The 20,580-nt window shown below is 39.5% G+C and overlaps 1 protein-coding gene across 5 annotated transcripts in view; it reads left to right on the top strand.

Moving 5' to 3' along the window:
- Positions 1–20,580, top strand: part of ZNF536 (zinc finger protein 536) — a 366,566-nt gene that overhangs the window by 99,752 nt on the left and 246,234 nt on the right. For all 5 annotated transcript variants that reach the window (XM_014942470.1, XM_014942472.1, XM_014942471.1 and 2 more), the window contains exon 4: positions 14,884–15,005. The gene's annotated coding sequence lies outside the window, so the exon portion shown is untranslated. The remainder of the gene's footprint in view (positions 1–14,883; positions 15,006–20,580) is intronic.

Here is a 20,580-nt window from a genome sequence, read left to right as displayed (position 1 = left end):
TGATAAATTCACTTAGTTGCACCAAGATTTTCAAAGGTGGAATTACTCCTCTAGCAACAGGGTCTTGTAGGACTCCAAAGCTAGTTTTTGATTCCCTTAGAGAGTAACTTGAACCATTGAAGGTTCAAGGTAGTTGCTAGGCTATTTGAAGTGGAGGGGATTTGAGAGATTTGTTTTCTCCATTTTACAGAAAATTTTAATTTGAAGGAAAATTTTCCTAACAGACCTCCTTTAGAAGCTCAGCATTCAATGTGAAAACAGTTTTCCTTTCATTTGCTGAAAGTCATGTATGGTAGCAGAAACTGAGTGGTCTAGGTTAAAGTGGTGTGTAAACTGACAATTTTTGGATTCTAGTACTCTGTTCTAATCATGAAAAAAATTCACACATTTCAGTCGGAGACCTCTCAGCATGTTTTATAAATTCATTCAAAGATGAATGAATTCTCACAGTTCCTTGCTGAGGATATTTAGTAGAGAAAGTAAACATTATAGACAAAATGTCACTTTGGGGAAGGGCATTGTTTTTCTTAAAGCTGATTTTTTTTCTTTCTTCCTGAAAATACGTTGGATTCAACTGTGCTTAGATATGTACTTACCAGGTGTACGGTCTGGTGGTCAGGAGACTGTCCTGGGAAATGGGATGATCCAAGTTCAGATTCATACCATTCCTGAGTCCGAGTGACTCGAAATTAAAATATATAACCAAGAATAAAACAAACTGATTTATACAAAGGAACAGGACTTGGTTGTCCTTCATTATAGCATGTTCTGTAGCTACCAGGAGACAGATCTCGACCTTACAAATTCAAGCCAGCATCTATACATTGTTTTTTTAACAGAACTGTGTTTTATACAAACCTTTGGAATAATAATAAAAAAACCAACCCATCCCCCAAACAAATAAAAAACATCCCAACACCACAACACTGTCTCTTCCCCCTCCCCATGGCTAGAAATTAGAGAGGGAAGAAATAAAATTGTCATTTTATAGTAATATTTAGTATCTCTTGTTCAATGATGGGGAAATGGAGAGGAAGAGTCAGTTGTTTGCCCCAGTGTCGCGCAGCTCAATCAGCAGGAGTTGGCCCAGGGGTCCCGACCAACCAGGGCAATATTAGAGTCAGGAGGTGTCTGCCCTCCCTTGTCAGAGCCGTAATGCCTGATAGCCTCCTCAGAGCATCTCGCAGCCTCCCTTTAACATATGGTTTCAAAGCTGTTGACGTTCACCTGCTTAGATATCTGTACAAACTACTAGTAGGAACTACATAAATATCTAACAGATGCACACATTCACCCTGGGATTAATGCATTCTGGACTCGGACCCGTCAGCATCACACCCCTTCACAATCGCATTTTATTTTTTCACATGCTCATGTGGTGTACACCTGTGACATGCTGGCAATGCACTTGCTTACAGTGAGAGAGCCCCTCAGGTTCAAAGCTATCCTTATATCTTTGTTCCCTTACGCGTCAACCTTTTGAGGTTTTCTCTTAGTGTTCAAAAGGCTCGAGCGTGGCATTACATCTCTAAAACTTATTCTGACCCTTTTTTGAATATGCTGAATATAAAAGCAGAAACAAAGCAAGGAGAACTAGATAAATAGATGCAGGGAGACATCATAAGGAAAAAAAAAATAGCTCCTGAGCTTGCCAATATTACTTCATGCTTTTTATTGCAAACCTCTACACTAACAATAGACCACCACCTCACGCAGCTGGGTGTGTGGATTGAAGGTGTGCTGAATGTGTGGGCTTTCCAAATGCAGCACAATAAGAGGAACACCTGTGCTAAATAACTTTGCATTGATTTTATTTTATACAATATTCACAGTCTGTCTCTTTTAGAAGTCTGTGCAGGGAAGAAAAAGGACTTGTCAACTTTAGTTTCAGTTATAAGACTTATCTCCCAAGGTTCAATGGAGCTGTTAGAAAATCCCAGGGATTTACATGCACTAAACAAATGTAGAATTGGGTCTTAAAATGGAGGAGAGATTGTTCATCTCTGGACCCAGCTTTGGTAATGTACGTTGGCTTTCGCTAGCCGTCGCCTTCCTGTTCAATCCTGGCTTGTTTGCTTGTTTGTTAGTTTTTTGGGTTTGTTTTTGTTGTGGTTTTTTTTTTTTTTTTTTTTTTTTTAAGCAAGCAGCCAATGTTTCAATAGCCAGTTACAGCAACAGAAAGGTTAAGAAAAATACTGATAGTCTGTGAATGTATATCTTAAGGCACATCACTGATTTCAAATTATTAATATTCAATAATTCATGGTTATTTAATGAAATGACATATCAAATAAAAAAGGGTACAGTTGGGACATTTCTGCAACTTAATTCTCATCACTGCAGAACCACGTAGATACTATTGCTGCTATTATTATTTGGAGTCATAGATTAGGTTTAGTGTTATGTGTGATGTTAAGTTTCAGGGATAAAAAAGTATGCTTTTCACTGCCAGGAATTTACTGTAACATTCTGGGCCATGAATCTGAGAGCTATAAAGATGGACATCATTGGTAAAATCTAAGTGTACTTTTTTTGGTCGGTTTGTCAGCAGTGTAAATGGATCCAAGGGTTGCTTAAAGGGTTAGTTAACCTTTTCTCTTTTAATGATACCCAAATTTGAGGTTCTTTTTCACCTAAGTACCTATCAATTTATGTCCATAATTTCTATTAATTCTGAGTCTCTCTTTCTTACATTGTTGTTACTTGAAATGGAAAATATTGGTTACAGTCCAAGAGGAAAATTTATAGCCTGTCATTGTAGCCTTGTGCTATTTCAATACAATAATACAAATGCATTCCCTCTTTGTGATAAGTGTATTTCTCCTTTTACTTTCTCATGCGATGTTCAGACCCTTTCCAGACTTACTTTGTCTCTGTGGTCACAGAGTTTCTAAACGCTCAACAAGCCTTCAAAGTTGTTGGTTACCTTTGAAAGTAAAGGGGGCAGACTCTCTTCTTCTCTGTCACACTTGGACTGGGACTGCAGGAGGCAATTTTGATCTTGTATAGCTAAAAGTTGGGGCTTGTTGGAATTCCCTGTTAGGTCACCTTGTGATATTTTGAATGCTTTCCTACATTTTCTGTGGGAAATATGGCATCCTCCAATGTTGGAGAAGGTAAAAAAAGTTTTCCCGACCCAGTCGAGCTCCGGTGGATGTGTTCAGTGAGAAGGAGATGCAGCTTAGGAACCCAGAAGTGCTGCATGTTTTGGAAGTGAGAAGGAGACCCACTGGACAAAATTTTCTTTTTAGCAATCAAGGGAAGATGGGAGTCTCGCAGCAGTAATGTGGACTTCTCTAATTACCACTTCCAAGTTATTAGCATCTGGAGCCCTTTTTTCCCTTTCCTATCTAGCAATTACAGAGTGGGATAGATTAACGTGTTGCAGAAGCTGTATAGTGGACTAAGTTTCTCACTGTTGGCATTTGGTTGTTTGCTGAAATTGATACTTTCAGCTGAAGTACAGGCTTTTTACCTGGCCTTGAATCCCAGGCTGTTCTCTCCGTAGGTAACATGTATTCAAGTACCACACAAATTATTTATTTACTTCTCTGCTCCCAGCCCCCACAAAAGAAGCACATCTTAAAAAGCCAAGGAAAACCAGTCATACACATGTTTTGCACATGAAGAATCACGTCTATAGTAAAATGGGATCCATATGTGTGTTTTGGATGTGAGCATCAATGCTCAGTTTAGCTTTGCCCACATGCCAGGGCGTGTGCGCAGCTGCTGAAAGCTCAGAGTTTTCTTGCTAAATCACACACAAAATTTGAACTTGGGGTTGTATTAGAGTCATAAGTTCATAGTTTTCTGTTGTTTCTTTCCCCATGTATAGTGTCCTTTGTTTACAACCCAAATCCTCTCAAGATTAAACTTTAAAAAGACTCTGTGATTTAATGGACTTAGGATCAGATTCTAACCTCCAGCGTGAAACAAGCCTGACTGTAGCACTCAATAGCAATAGAGGATTGTTTGCAGTTGTGAAGCAATGACCACCAAACAATATGCAGAAAAAAGATGCTGGGACTAATTTTTGCATGGATGAAATATTCAGATGAATGTTAAAAAACTGCATAACAATAGATGGTGACAATACACAAAGGGTAAAAGAGAAATTACTACCATTCCAATGCAGCATTGCACTTTTTTTCCCCCCCCAACCATAAATATACTAGGAAAAAGCTTCATATAAGGAAATACGCTAACTTGAAGCTTTCTTCTGCATATGTCCAGCAGAAGGATCTGGAGAGATGGAAAATTTTCCTGCATGAATCTGTTTGCAGTTTTAAAATTTATAAAGATAATTGTCTTTTCAGTTCATCTTCCAAGTTTTGGGCTTGTTTATGCCTATACATTAATTTTATTCCTTCCTTTCACTTTCCCCCAAATAAGAACAATCCTGTAAGTTTATGATCAGATCCTTGCTATTGCTCAGGTACGTTGTACTCCTCTGGTAGTGGAAAGCATCTGTGACTTCACTGGCCTCCAGAGGATTAGAAATGCCATCTCTAAGTCAATCCTTGGGAAGCGGTGGCGGTAGCAACAGTGCCCCATCTCCTTCCTCTCTCTGAAGGTACACTTGGAGTAGGGGGACAACCTGTGACTATCAGATCAGTTCCCTGTTGAATAGGGGTGAAAAGGATGAATTGGCTAGAGAACAGGTCTGAAGCTTGTTCTACTGTACACCAAGTTATTAGTTGGGCAATGCGAAGATTATTTGGGATACTAGTGATATTCTGTCATGATATCTCAGGTATTTTCACGCCATGGGAAATGGGGTTCAGATTTTAAATATGGAAAGATCCTTTCCATGTTTGCACAGAATTTAGCTGGTTTGGGGGTGCTAATGCTGTGTAATATAAATAAAACGAAGTTGAAAGTAAGTAATTCTTCAAGCTAAAGGAAGGTGAGGAGGAGAGAGATGCCTTTGTGGCATTTATTTTCATGATTCTTTTTTCTTGTCATCACGGTCTTGCTCCTGAAAGATACAGCAAGCTGCTTTCTACTAGCACTTCATTATATGGTAACTTTTGAACCTTCCTACTGGGGCTAGGTGATCAATTATTTTATAAAGAAAATGGGCTGTTTTTTTCAAAAGCTGTGTTTTATTTTCATTTATAATTATATCCAGATAAGTCTTCAATTTTGAATCTTGAATTGGACACACATGCACACTGACTTGTATGTAAAGGATCTGTGACAGCAGTGGCATGATGTTTTCATACCGTAATTATTCTCTGAATCATGCCCGGAGTCCTTGGGAGATCAGGAAAAACGTACAAAAAGCTGGTTTGAGTTTACCTACGGGACTCAGAACTCAGCTCAGGTTTTTATGTCATAGATAAATCTTTTTTTTTTTTTTTTTTTTTTTTAAAGGAAGTGCCTTTAATTCTTGTTTTCTTGTATTAGAAAGCAGTTTCTTAAAACAGTAGACCCACAAAGGAACACCATCAGCTGGAAATCTGGTCCATGTGAGTGTTTTCGTGAGTTGTTCTTGCATCTTCCCCTGAATGTTCTTGTTAAGTTTTGTGGTTTAACAATCATATTTCTCAGATTCTTTAATGGAGTATATATTTCGCTCATCTGATGCGTAAGAAATCCATATGAAGATAAGATGGTTTTGATTTTTTCAGAGGGGAAATGGTTAAGCTGATTTTACCAAGGTGCTATTGTCGGCAGAAAGTAAATGTATAAAATGCATACAAAGAGCTTTACTTCCTATCAGGTGACCCAAATATCTTATCTCTAAAAATGTTATTTAAGAAACGTAGACAGATTTTTCATCTTTAAGATGATCTGTTAACATCTTGTCATGTCTCCATAAGAAATCCATACTTCTTCTGTACCTTAGGTAATAATCTTTACAGTAACAGTACATCCTAGAGAGTTTGATGGGACTGTGCAGCGTGTCAGGACTATGATGGTAAAAAGCCCCTGAAAATAAGGTTAAAAGAGATCAATCCAGGTAGCTTTTCACTTGGTGAAAAAATAAGAAGTATTCTGGCTGCTCAACAGCCAGACCTTGTGGGAGCCTCGAGTAGGAGATCCTCTCATTCTGATGAGTTCGCACCTTCTTTGCAAGGACATTATCCTTTCAGCTGACGTACAAACTCCCATACATTTCTTTAGAGATATGAAAATATAATATGTGCTTGCATGAACGCACAGATGAAACCTGGGTTTCGTGTCTTCGTGGAGATGGTAACTGCCATATTGTGAACCAACAGGACCTCTCTGCCAGTTCACAGAATCCCATTGTTTCTGCGGCGCAGCCCCGGTGTTCGGGAGGCGAAGCGGAGCGCTGCACGCCGTCGGAGGACTACATCAGCAAATCAGTGGCTAATAAAGACAGGCAGCAACAGCAGCAGCAGTGTTGGCCTTCTCCACAGCAGGGTACCACAGATGTTTCAGATAACAAAGTGAGCTTCGTTGACAGAACATGTGTGTAATATATAAAATAATGGGAACCGAAAGAGGGGAAGAAAAAAAAAAAAGCCACTCCAGTCCACCCATGTAAAAATGTTTTTTATTTATAAGAGAGCAGCTGAATACAAATGTTGTCTGGTTACATAGAAGTGAAAAATAGCAGGCTGATATGGATGAGAGACTTTGCATGGTTTCTAGTAAAACAGACTACACATTGAAATCTTTTTCTTATCCTTAGGGTGGGTCCAGATCTTCAGCTGGGGTAAATCTATGTAATTTTATGTTGTGGCGTTCATAGGTTTTTACCTCCTCTGAAGATCTGTGCTGTGGTTGGCGGGGATTATGGCCAAAGTTTCCTGTGTAACACTGTGGAAGGCTGAACAGTTTTTTTTGACAGTACTGGCTCTACTAGATAGTTGCTACACTGAGAAGGTTTGCAGGGTGGACCTGGGGGAACAGGAATATGCAGTGATGACCCACAATTGTGGGGAAAAACCCCATGAACAGTTCTCAAGTAAGATAATTAGCTGGGAACTGGAGGAATAATAGCAGAAATCCCTATTTTTGTGATGTTATGGACTTACCCTTTACTGTTCAAGTGTCCCAAAGTAGTAAGATCAACCTCTGTGAGTAATCCTTAGGTGAAGGAGACCTTCATGGTCCTTTCCTGCACCAGTCCCAAGGGTGTGAACAAGGAGTGTGAACGGGGCACCCGAGAAATTGCTGGGCCAGCCAGTGCCACTGGTGTCTGGCGGATACTACCACAATGTCAGGGTCCCCTCTGACTGTGTGTGTGATCAGCTGAAGAAGGGTTTGCAAACAGGACTGGAGGAAAACCCTGAACGTTTGATCTTCCCCCATGTGCCCTCTCTGTGCCCACATACGTACGCCACCAGCGAGAGCCGCCCAGCAGCGTGCAACTTGTTAGCCTGCTTTTGAAGAGTAACAGACAATGGGATTCGGCATGATGGAACAGGAAACTCCTATCAGAGGCTAATAAATGTTTCCTTGTAAAATGGGGAGATGCTTATGTGAGTCCAGATATAAAGTGAAAGTAAGACAGCCCCCAGAGGAATTACTGAGGTAATAAATGTACTTACTAGGGCAGTGTGTGCCAGAGCGAGACAGAAATGGGCTAAGACCAGAAGAAAATTAGAACCTCAAGTGCAAGCTGAAGCTCAGTGGTCAGATGAAATTCAACCCTTTCCTCTGAGAAAAGAGTATCTGCTGGTGACTGACTGACTTGATTATCTGGGATTGGCATGGCCAATGAAAAGAACAACAGTGTATGATTTCTGCCATCTGTCCTGTTTTAAGAAGTTAGACGTGAACATAGAATGTGGTAACCAGCTGAGGCAGGGTTTGGCTCTCTAAACATACACATTTTTAGGTACAGATTGTGCTCTTGCAACTACACCATTGCAATGGGTCAAGGTCTTTTTGGGTGTCAGATTGTGGCGTGCGGCTCAACATCACGAGGTGGCTACCATCCTTGGAGACTGGCTATGGGATATGTGGTTTTGCCAGGGCTATGCTCCTCTGCGTGTACTTGTGTATTTTTAAATATTGTTCAGAGCAGAGTCATCTAAATTGTGAGAATTGAGGGCATATTTATTCACAGTGAAATCAACATGAAATCAGAGATGAATGGTCTGTAGTAGACGTTTATGAAGCTGAAATATAGCTATGGTAGGTAGGTATAGCTAGGTAAACTGCTCTGAAAAACTTATGGCTATATATGTGTTGTGGTCTCTTTATCAAGGTTCATATTTTCTCTGGGTTACTAAAGCAAGGTATGTAAAAGCAGGAGTTCCATACTGCATTCTTTAGCTGGAGAAAGTAAAATAAATCCTGATTTTTTTATTTTTTTTTAAATTTAAATATTTTCCCCCTCTGAGCAGCGTCTTATAATTGAGATCCACCTTGAACATGCCAAGGTCAGAATTCGAGACACAGAATATGCTCATCAAGCTGCCCAACAAGATACCTTTTTTCAGCCAAATTGGAAAACTTGTGTGTAACTCAAAAGATCAGAATAGAGTCCTTATTGAGCAAGGTTAGGAGGGATAGAAACAATCGGCTTATATAGAGTATTTTTACTTCATAGGAATGTGGTTCTGATTGCTGAAAATGTATCCTTTGCATGAAGTACAAGCATAATCCTATGCCTACTTTGCCCTTTGAGTAAAAGTATGCTTAATAGCAATTTCAGGGGAAAAAAAAAAATCTATTTAAAGCCTGTTGAGCAGAATATCCACTTATAGAGGGAAACTATAAGTGAATAATGTTAATGGAGTTCTGTTTTGTAAAATGCATAGGACAACTAATAGAATCAAGCTACTATAACGGTGGGTGATTGAATTACATTTAAGAGAGTACCTAATTTATGACCTTTAAAAATAGTTTGTGAGCTGTCTGCTTGATAGGTTTTGTAAACCCTAGACCTCCTTCACACAAAAGTTTTTAGGAATCTCATCTCTCACTTTACATTATGGTCAGAAGACCTTTTGTGCTATTGTACGTCAGCAGTTCCATTAAAATATTTAAGTAGGCTAATTACTGAAAGAAAAAAATTGCTCTCTGGAGAAAATTATTATACCTGTTTATTAGTGTGGGAGAAGTTCTTAATCTGGGAGTAAATTTTCAACAATAGTGATGAACAATGACAGACCCAGGACCTCATCAGAAAAAGGAATTAAGCCCTATAAGTACCAATTATTGAGCATTTTTTCTCAGAACAGTAGTTTTTTAAAAAGTAGAAGTTTGGGCGTAACTTCCACCAATCACCGGCATATTATGCATGGGAACATGAAGTTTTATACTCCCATCATTTCTTTCCCTACCATTTAATTTTACTGTATGTGTTTATTTTATTGCTGTGAAACTCTTTGATTCGGTGTTATCTTGGGCAAAGGAAGCCCCCAAATTTACTATGCACTTTATTAAAACTGTTTGTATTTTTATCAGTTTTAAAGAGGTTGCTCTTGCAGACATTTGATGCTGATTTTGTGGTGTTCAGGAAAGTAAAGAGAATTTGAGAGCCCTTCCAGGTTGCCTTGGGTTTGATGTGGCGATTCTGTGTAGGAATACCCTTCTAAAACTCTCTGTTAAGTTCTGTGTCATTCCTTAAAACATCCTACGATTTTGTTAGCCTTTGTGCCGGAGGGTTATGCCTGCTGTGGTGTCATTCATTGCTCATCTTAAAAAGAAGGCAGAGAACAAAGGTGGAATAAGCTGCTAATCTTCTGGATCAGCCAGACGTTATTATCCGGTGGTATCTGGGAATTTAAGGCACCGATCCTGAAGGGCGAGAGGTGCAGGAGAGGGGCTGTGAGGCTGCCAGGAGCAGGAGCAGGCACTTCAGAGCAGCGTCCTGGTTGCCAGAGCGCTGCTGCGTCACGCTCTCTTAAATGTGGCTTTTGCCTGCTGGGTGCAATGGGGCTCTCTGTGGAGCATCGCATTTCCAGAGAGCTACAAATGGAATCGGCTAGTTTTGACATTATTTAGGAAGAGGAAGAGAGGATAGTGAGGCTTATTATTTATAGTGCAAAGTCAAGGAAATTGCTTCCCAAACATATGCTTGTTGTTAAGTCTATATACATGTGTTTGAGATTTCTGTAGTTGCCACTTCTTTTTTTTTTTTTTTTTTTTAAGATCAATTTAGCAAGACAGAGCCTAGGACTGGATGGTTCTTGCTCGTTCGCTGCCAAAGTGCTGTCCCGTAGCTCGGCCTGAGTTCCCGTGGAGGTAACCTCAAAACCTGCAGAATCGGGGCTAAAAAGGGCTGGACTGCATGTGTGAGGCTAAGGAACAGAATAGGAAAAGGCAGTGAGGTTTCTGTGGTCAGTCATGTTTATGGTTCGGTACTTTATAACATGAAGTAAAAATTGTATTGCTTTACAGAGAAGCCCCGTTATAGGTCAGCCCTTGCCTTAACCAGCCACATGAAAAGTGGCCCCACTTGCCTCCCAATACAATTTACTCTGACCGTTAGTTAAGGACTCTTTCTGCTGTGTCTGTGGTGGTTGCAGCTCCATATGGCGGTTGCTTAAGGCTGATCTAAGAGTAAACAAGAAGTACAGGGTTTCAGTCACACAAAGGTGTGCGACTCAGTCGATAAAATTAAAGAAGAAATTAACCGAAGGGGGCTACTCTGTCTTTATTTTACACCAAAAATGCCAGGCATCTGAGATTAGGTTTCACTTCTCTTTTTGTCCTTTCTGTTAGTTCATTATCATACCTTTTCCAGTGTAAAACTGTTTTGGGTTTGCTTTTTTTTTTTGGTGATTTTATCGCTTCTTTTCTGAAAATGAAATCACTTCATTATCCTGTACGTTCAGTACTTGTGACAAGGAGATTCTGGCTTTGCCCCAAACTGCTTACAGTCTGGATACTTTTGCAGTGAGGAACGTTTTTGTGAGGATGGAAGAGAATGTCAGGCTAAAGCACCATAAATAATTTATTGTCCTCAGATAATTGTCCTGTGAAAGTTTCCAGTGCTTCCAGTTTCTTCCTAGCCACCCCTATTTTCAGCTATCAGTTATAGAATCTCGACTTAATATTGTTAATTGCATAGTAAACAGAACAATATTGTTTGCCCCAAGACAGATTACCATTTCTCATTACAGAATTCTCATAGACCACAAATCATTGATACCATCTCCACCAGTTATAATAAAGTTTATCTTCAATCTGATAAAAAGCATGTTCTGAATAATAACTGTTGCTCTTATTGTAAGTGGTTTAAAAACATGCTTTTTTAAAAGCTGAGTGGTTCACTGAAGTTACCATTCTGCATTTGCCCTAGCGAAGAGAGGTGAGAGCTGTGGACACAAATGGTCAGGTTGGCAGACGTGCCTCCCTGGGTGCAGCGTGTGCAGTTGCACTTGACAAATGATGAACCTCTCACTGTCGCCACAGTTAACTCAGGCGGTCCCACTTTCCCTGCATTTATCTGTCTTCGTACTTGAACCCATTGTTCAGTGTGTTACGTGTTTGCATCTTTAGCATATTCACAGGGAATTAAAGTGCGTTTAGATGGCTGTACGAAGGTTCATCTCTTCGGTTCAAATTGCAGAGATCCTCAGTGGTCTGAAGGTTTCTGCCTCGGTCCCCAGGAATGAGTTGTTAGACCTGCACCATTGCGAGCACAGACACTAAGTCCTGGCTGAAAACTGCCTGAAGAAACAGTCTCATTTTACTTATCTCCCACCGCTACTTATGCACACTCACAGATGAAGAAGAAATAATTTAGTATGACACAAACCACCAAAATCCATAAAGGGAATACCGTGGCAGAAGTATAGATATTGTAATGCTCTTCAGCTATTTTGCACAAAGTGGAAATCTTCCAGTAGTGCATTTCCAATCTTCCCTGGTGAGCTTAGGTACTCTTTGGGGGTTTAATCTTTTAGCCCTAAATGTATTTATGTCATATATACTAAGATGGAAGCATTTGCATCATTGCATAAGTGTCAGTAAGAACAAGATTGGCCCAAATGTTAGCTGTCACAGCTGAATTTTGTGTTTTACTACCTGTTTCCATTCAGATCAGGCTCAGCCAGCAAGTTCAGCTCTAAATACAAATTTCCTCAAAGCCTAGCTCTGCTCCTGACTTAAGGTAGTGCTCAGTTTGGTGAGAAGTCCTAAAATTTGGACCCAGTTTTAAAGTTTGGGGACTTCATGAGAGAACTGAAAATATTGTGCAAGTCCATCAGGTTTTGGATCGGGGTGTGTGACGTTGTGATTCAATCAGGTTCTAGTGTAATTCTGTGGGGAAACAAGGATTCAGCAGGATTCTTTCAGAGTTGAACCCCAAACTCATTAAAATATTACAATAAAGTAATTAATGCACATGGCCACTAGACACTCTTAAAATGTAAATTTCACAGCTGTAAGAAATTAGATTTGTTTAAAAATAACAGAAGGCTCAAGTACAAATTATGGAGTAAAAGCCTATAAAATTTCAAACTTGGTTTTAAGGCACAGCCTCTTTTTTTTTTTTTTCCTTTTTTTTTTTTTTTTTAACTAGATCATTTACTTTAGCACTAGCATTCAGAAACTGAATTCCTTGTCTGTCTTTTGCCTCTGAAGTTGTAGTCAGGCAGCACTGTGGAACTGATTAGTTGGGAAGTTTCCTCGTCGGAAGGTTGGAGTTAGAGAAGAAGGTGAATTTTGCGATGAGCCTGTGTCCCATCTGAACCCCAGCTTGTGTTCAGGAGGTGCCAGGCTTCAGCTACGGGCATGATATTGTGAAATTCACTGAATGCCAGGCTGAGCTGTTTGCACAGCTGGGAGGACAGGTAGTTCTCAGCTGACACCCACGCAGTAGCAGTTGTTGGGACCACTGCTTTTTCACCGCACGTGCGTTTTGGCTGGGACAAGCATAACTTGACCCGTTTGAGTAATTCCTAGAAGTTAACACCCCCAAATCAATCTGTGCCACAGAGGCTGGGAAAATTAAAGCCACTCCAAAGCTCAGGAGCAATGGAGACAACTGGGTGTTGCAAGGGATGCAACGTACATCTTTTCAGTGCAGAAGCCTAATGCCACATTCTCTGGCACTTTCTCACCCATCTGCGTGTACGAGCATGGGCCTGACTAAAGTGCAAGCAAAGACTTTGACTAACAAACATCCAACAGTGTATCTCAGCCTGTTTACATCTGAAACAGCACTGAAATATGGGGCTCCTCAGTGGCTTCTTGGCACACCAGCTTCAGCAGAGTACTGAAACGGTCGAAGGAAGGAATTCCGGTCAGAATATGTTCCAGATGAATCCTGTTGGAGATCCATTTCTAAATTTATGCTACGTGCTTAACTATTAAAAAGTTCAGATTATGACCCTTCTAATGTTATTTTAATGCTAGTTTTTAAAATGTAATTATAAATCAAATTACATTTGAGATCTGAAGCTGACAGTAGTGAGCTGGAACACTCTAAGAGCTGCTTTAAAAATAACCCCTCTCAAACTTTATTAGTGATTTCAGAAAGGGAAGTGCAAGTGGACTGGCCAGCTTCATCCATGCTGTTTCTGTCTGAGATAGGACGACTTGCGAAGTGTCACTTGTTTTCTGGTTTCCAGAGACACAACACAGGATTTTTTCTCTTCACCTTCAAACTGCATTTCAGAGTTTGGGTTTCTTTCTTTGAGCTTAAGCAGAAAGCATGCACTCCTTTAAGTTGCATTTCCCTCTTTCTTTTCTCATTCTTTACCATAACTAATTTCTCTAAAGAGTAAGATCTCTAAAGACTGAACAGCAACAGAAAAACAAGTTAGTTGAGAAAAGCAGGCCATGATTTGTCAGGTGCAAAATTTTTGGGCAACTCAAGCAATCATAGGAAAGAAACGTGCTTAGTAACTGCAGTCATGTTGGTCAGTGGGATCTGCTTGCTTGGGTGAAGGTATGTATGTATTTGAAGAAAAGGGCTGGCAAAGAAATTGGAAGGACACAGCTGAGAGGATGTAAGCATTCAGCAGGGTTGAAATGTTCTGTAAAAGTCAGGTCTATAATAGTTTTGGTGACTTTGTATTTCTTCTTTTTTATTTTCTTTTTTGTGGATGTAAATGTTGCATCAGATACTCCTGCAACTTGCCTAAAACCAAACTAATCCACCAAGATAGTGCATTAGAAAGTACAGAATTCACATTTCCATTTGTATAGATGTAGTTTAAGGGGAAAGTTAAAAAAAAAAAAAATAAATCACTGAGTCAGTACATCTGAACAAACAACTCATAGTGACTCCTTAGATACATTTTGGAGTTTTTCTTTTCATGTGAACATGCAAAGTATTTATTCAGTGGTTACTTACAGAATTCTTTAGTGAATAATACATTTTAAAAATCTTTTATTTGTAGAGGTTTTTTTGTTTAGATTATTTATAAATTTATAGTCATAGCTGGTTACCTAAATCATGTTATTTCTTCTGTTCCCTGATTGCATGAGTTACATATTTACTTGATTCAATACACAATGTAAATTGCAAGTGTTGCAGCTGAACATACATCTCAGAATTTTTGTTTGGTTGCTCAGTTACATAAATCAGCCAGTTAGAAGAGGGAGGGGACGTACCACATGATCTACTTAAGCAGCTAATACTTTAAAATTTTGAGATTATATATCCAGAAGTATACATTTTGACCATAGTGCGTAGATTATATAAAATGAGTGGTCTTATTGCTATTCCCTGATTAATGGTTGATGCTGTTACATCTATAGAATGAATGTCAAATTCAAACTTCAATTTGAAATTTGAAGTCAATGAATATTTAAGCATTCATTCTCGATGTTGACTGTGAAGACATGCTAATATTGGTACAGCACATATGCTCCAAATTTTGCAGACAGACAAAAACAGAAAGTAGTTATGCGTTCCTAATGCTGTTAACTCAAAATTTTACTTTGAATTACAGTGTTTTATACCGTTTAGTCAGCCGCAGGTTTTACTCTATTTTGCAGATGGGGAAACTGAGGCGAAGAGGTTAAAGGATCTCTCCTGGGCCACGGAGTGTGTTGATGTTGGTGCCCACTCCCTAGACATGTGCACAGACTACTAGACTTCACTGCTCTGGCTGCAGCAGGTAAGGCAGATTGCACAGAATATGCCATCAGTTCTTGAATTGACTTAAATATTTGACTCCCAAATAACTGAATGTAAGATCTCCATTCTGTATGAGTCCCTGAGGATTGTGTGAAACACACTATTCCCTGTTACAGACACAGAAAAAATCATGGGTGCAATGGTGTGTCAACTAATAGCTAAAATGTATCTGTGCATTAAACAAACACCTTTTTCCTGACAGTCATTAAGTAGCTGGTGTGGTGGGCTGAAGGCCTTTTCATTTTTTCACCCTCAAATAATGCTCTTTAAAGAAAGGACACCGAATACCTGTGACTTAAGATGCTTCTTTTTATTGGAAAGAGCGTGGTGGCAGAGGAGAATATGGATGTGAGAGTATGTTTAGACTTTGTTCAGAATTGTGCAGGCTGTGTTTGTACTGCAGTTGCTGCAACTCTTGCAGACGTAGTCATTTAGAGAGTGTCACAGTGCAGTGCCGTTGTAGCACACAGAGTGCTGGCTCTCCAGTTTCTTAGAAAGCTTTTTGGCATCTGGGCTTGGCCAGTTTAAAGCATTCAGAAGTTGCAGTTGCCCCAGGGAGCCCAGTGTAGACATACACAAAAACTTTGCTTCATAACACTGAAAGCAGAGACTTCCTGATCGTGAGTAAGATTTATGTGAGTAAGGATTACCAGATTTCACCCTGTGAGTAGAGAACCTGAGGACAGAGGTCCTAGACTCGAATGGTGAGGACACTGCTGCAACACTGTGAGAAGGTTACTGGGCAGGGAAGTGCTGGAGAAGGTACAGCAGAGGGCTGCAAAGATGATTAGGGGACTAGAACATCTCTCTTATAAGGAAAGGCTGAGGGACTTGGGTCTTTTTAGTCTGGAGAAGAGAAGACTGAGGGGGGATCTGATCAACACCTATAAATACTTCAAGGGTGGGCGTCAAGAGGATGGGGCCAGTCTCTTTTCAGTGGTGCCCAGTGACAGGGCAAGAGGAAATGGGCATAAACTTGAACATAAGAAGTTCCATCTAAACATGAGGAGGAACTTCTTTGCTTTGAGAGTGGCAGAGCACTGGGACAGGCTGCCCAGAGAGGTGGTGGAGTCTCCTTCTCTGGAGACATTCAAACCTGCCTGGACACGTTCCTGTGCAACCTGCTCTGGGTGGACTTTGGTAGGGGGTTGGACTAGGTGATCTCCAGAGGTCCCTTCCAACCCCATACCACTCTGTGATTCTGTGATACTGCATCGCTTGGATCCTGTCACTTGTTCTCATGATGTGAACTGCCTTTCTCATAGGGGTAAGGGTAACACAATTTACCCATGAATTTGTCTGGATTCATTTAGGAAGTGTCATCAAAGCTGTGTTGCAGATCTCTATGTGGTGCAGGAGTCACACCAGGGGGTAGAGTCAAAATCTCTCTGTGTGTTGACAGACTGCTTGCTTTTCTTCCCACACACATGGAGTCAAGGATGGAGAATTTGCAGACCAGTAGAGAGTGAAAAGATTGTTGCCTTTGAAGAGTTTCTTTTCTGCCCCTTACCCTGGTCGGGTACAAACTTCTGCACTAGGTGGTAGTTCTGTGCGCCGAAGGAGGTATGAGCTCATACAGGTTGTCAGGCTGTAGGTGCCTCAGTGGAAATTCTCACCAGAACTTCTCTTGGAAGAAACTGGTGGATGGCAACCACGGTCCTAATGTCTACTCTGGTGAGGAGACAAATTTGTTTCCCAAGGCAGGCCCTTAAGCAGCAGGTTGCAAGGTCCCAGAAATAAGGTGGGACTCAATAAGATCTGATGATAGCTGTCCAGTAAGTGCGTAGATGAAATAAAGAATGATGACCTCTAATATTCATGTTATTTCTGGATAGTTCCCAGATGAGTTAAGTTAATAAAGCTGTAGCCTAGTTGCACTATATTTCTCAAGTATTATCTTCCTACAGTTTGGGAGAATGCAACCCAAACGCTGCTACCACTCTGTAGTCACGCAGTTTGGCCACGTTGATGTGAAAGGAGTGACTGAAGTGAATGAGGTTTATTTTGGAGACGTGTTTCAGCAGAGTGCATAAATGCTCAGAAGAATGGTCTTGAGGCTGCAGTGGGGTTATTCAAATGCTCGTAGTTAAGTGTGTGCTGAAGTACTTTACTGTATATAAGGTTCTTCAGTTTTTCCTGTATGATGTAAACTGATTTCATAAAAGCATAATGTATTATTGCTTTTGGAAGAATGTAAAGTCTAGCTATGCACTGAGTAGTTAAGTAGGTTCCTTATTTGCTTTGTTTAAATTCTTAAATTTGCAATTCTACATTTAAGAATATATTTTTTTTGCCCTTTATGTGGTTTTCCCTTCTCTCAGTGATCAGGGAAAAGAATGTCTAGAATTTCAGAATTATTATTCTCTCGTATCGGGGTAAGGATTCACGCGAAGTCAGTCTGCCATGTGTGTGCTCTCCCTCCTTTGGTATGCAATCTACAGTCTATATTTAACTCTGTACATACACAGTGCAAAGAATCACAGCATAGCAGCTGTTTGGTGGTGACAACGTAGGTATACAGTCACAAAAGAACTTAAGATAATTGCTTAAATGATATCTTCTGCGAAACGCTAATCTCCCTGGGAAGGGTCCCCCTTGCAACAGGCGACATGAGCTTTTTTTATGTTCTGTGTTTTCTGCTGCCATGCACTTAATTCTGTTCGAACCGTATCAAGGAGACTTGAGAAAAAAAAAAATCAACCATTAAAGACTTGCTCTTTGTTTTTTCAATCTGTGACCCCAGCAATCTCTTTAGCAAGCCATGGTTCAGTAAACTGGCACACAGCAGTAGTTCTACAGTGGAAAAATCATAAAACAGATGGAAGCTTTACATTTTTGTTTAGTTTTTAAGAGCAGTTTTTATAACATCGCTTAAAATCATTCTGATGCATCATACTGTTTACGCTTAAAGCTTTGTAGCTAAGATGTTTACACTATAGAGAATGTTTTAAGATATTTTATAGTTATGATATTTAGATAATTGGCAAGAAAAAAGATAGTTTGTTGAGATTACAGTGATGTTGGTAACCGTGAAGTAACTTATGAGTCTCAATAAATATGTCCAGTTCGGTGGAAAGTACAAACTCAGTTAAAACAAAACAACACAAGAGGGAATATCTTTTTAGTGAAATCATTTCCTTTTCTTAATCAAAAGATGACAGCCACAGCCTTAGAACTCCCATCTGTAATGCACCACTCCACGTATCTGCGTACATGGCTTTTCTTTTTATGATTGATACAGTTATATCAAATCAGTCAATTAATATTCTGCGTAAGTTCAGTCAAATTATATACAAAAGTTAATAATGTTCACTTTTCATGCAAAAGTTGAAATGATCTAAAGTGAATCCCGCTCATTTTCTCTTAATACTCCATTTTCAAGATAAATACATTTATATGTTTTCATGTAGTAGAATGTTTTCAGAGCATAGTTTTGGAACATTTTTAAAAAATGTCCCCAAAAATGCATTAATCAAAAACAATAACTCCTTTTAACTTTTGTAACTGCTCAGAAGTAAAGTATGAAATAGTCTGTGTGTGGGCCACAAATGTTGGGAATGCAAACATTTCACAATAAACATGTTTAAATGAAAGTACTTGGCTAGATATACTGGAAGATAGTACATGTTGGGTTAATTAATGCATACTCCATAAAAATAAACCTCACTTTCAAGATCTGACCAATAAAAATCATTAGTATATTTGGATCAGATGTGCTGATGGATGATTTTTATGTATACATTAAAGTTTTGTAAAGCGAATTGTCCTTGAAAAACCTAGAAACAGATTTCAATTTAAAGTCAAAACGACCCATTACATCTACTCTTTGTGTTTTCCTATAGCGATATGATGAATTATTTCAGTTTTATCTTCTATACCTGCAATTGATTTACTATTGATGGGTTTAAATTTATCATTTTAAATGTGCGAATCACAGCTACATAGCTAGAAACTGTTCACTTTCATGGAAATTGTTTGCCTGTAGAATGCAGTATCTGATTCTAGGCATAATCAAATTACCATACCACATTATTTTTCTTCAAAAAAAACTTCCACATCTTAAATTGAATCATTTTAGTACATGCATAAAATAATATTTTACATTAAAAATCGTATCATAGTCTTAGGAAAATCATACGTATAAACAAATATGTGATCTGGCTTTCCCTTGTATCGTGCGGTTGTGCCAGTCAGAAATAGTGAAGCAAACTGTGATTGTCTTTCATGTTGAATAGTGTCTTTCTCCGAATCGGGTCTCATTACAGTCAAGGTAGTGATCAGTATTTGACAGATGTCAGAATCCAACCTGGCTAATTTACTAAATTTGTGGTTGCTTTGTAGGAAAGCCCCACTCTGCACCCTCAGTGTAGGAGTCTCTATTTGTATGAGCAGAATGAAGTAGAATTGACCTAGGCTGTTTTCAAAAAACCAAGATGGGCATATTTCACTTTTTGGGCCCATATCTGTAAAATATGCAAAATTAGATGTTTGATAGGTCAAGCCTCAAACCCAAGCATAACATAAACAGGACAAAAATCTAATTCACAGTTAAAATAGAAGTGAAACCCTTCCCTTATGATTACCATCAGCAAAATTTTTATAAATTTTCGCAGCAGCAATAGGATAAGAGCATCTGTGCAAAAGAATCTTCATCTCTCTAGTCATACTGACTTCATTAAAGATCAGAGACCTGATATTGTAATTTTATCGTGTCTTTTCACAAAGTCACTATTCTCACACAGGAGAAGAAAGCACCTTTTCTCAAAAGCCTTCATAGAATGTTATCCCAATCCTGTACTGTATAAAGTTTTTGTTGTTCTGCACTTTAGCTCATCCACTGCTTACTGAGTTTCTGGTGAGCATTGTAGGGGATGTGGGGGTGAGGGTGATGATCCTCTGTTCACATTGGGGAGGTACTGAGTTTCTGGTGAGCATTGTAGGGGATGTGGGGGTGAGGGTGACGATCCTCTGTTCACATTGTGAGGAAAGTGGGTTGCACAGAAGGTGGCTGCAGAAGTAGAAGTCAAGACTGATGAAGCAAATGGAGGGAGTGGAAATGTCTGTCTGATGAGCAGATAAGTAAGGAAGGGACCTGGGAATGTGCTCGCAGACAAAGACAAGAAAGCTTGAATGTGGCACAGCTGAAGAGAGAAGAACTGGTAAGAGACGGGGGTTGACAAGTTTCTGGTATTGACAGGAAACATGATCTGCACAGCTGTATCTGTGACTAACTTAAAACTGGCAGGACATTCTTTCGATGATTACATCTATCAAACTCCTCTTTAAAGAAAGAATAAATATTTTACCAAAACAGAGAGAGGAAAAAAAAAAGGCTTAAAGCTGTTTTAATAAACTATTAGAAAACTATTTTGAAAGCAGCGGCTTAGAAGGCAGTGACTTCTCATGCCTAGAAACTCAGTTCTAGGAAGAGAGCCACTGGTAACGGAGGCAAATAGTAGGCAGGAGGCTGCAGCTTGTACTTTAGATACTTGCAAGATAACCTCTAGGTAGACTATGTGCTTCTAATTCACATCTAATTAATAGGGCATCAAGGA

Source organism: Calidris pugnax, unplaced genomic scaffold (genome assembly GCF_001431845.1).
Source record: "Calidris pugnax isolate Ruff unplaced genomic scaffold, ASM143184v1 scaffold28, whole genome shotgun sequence".
Taxonomy (NCBI): Eukaryota; Metazoa; Chordata; class Aves; order Charadriiformes; family Scolopacidae; genus Calidris; species Calidris pugnax.
This window is presented reverse-complemented; position numbering and strand designations above follow the sequence as displayed.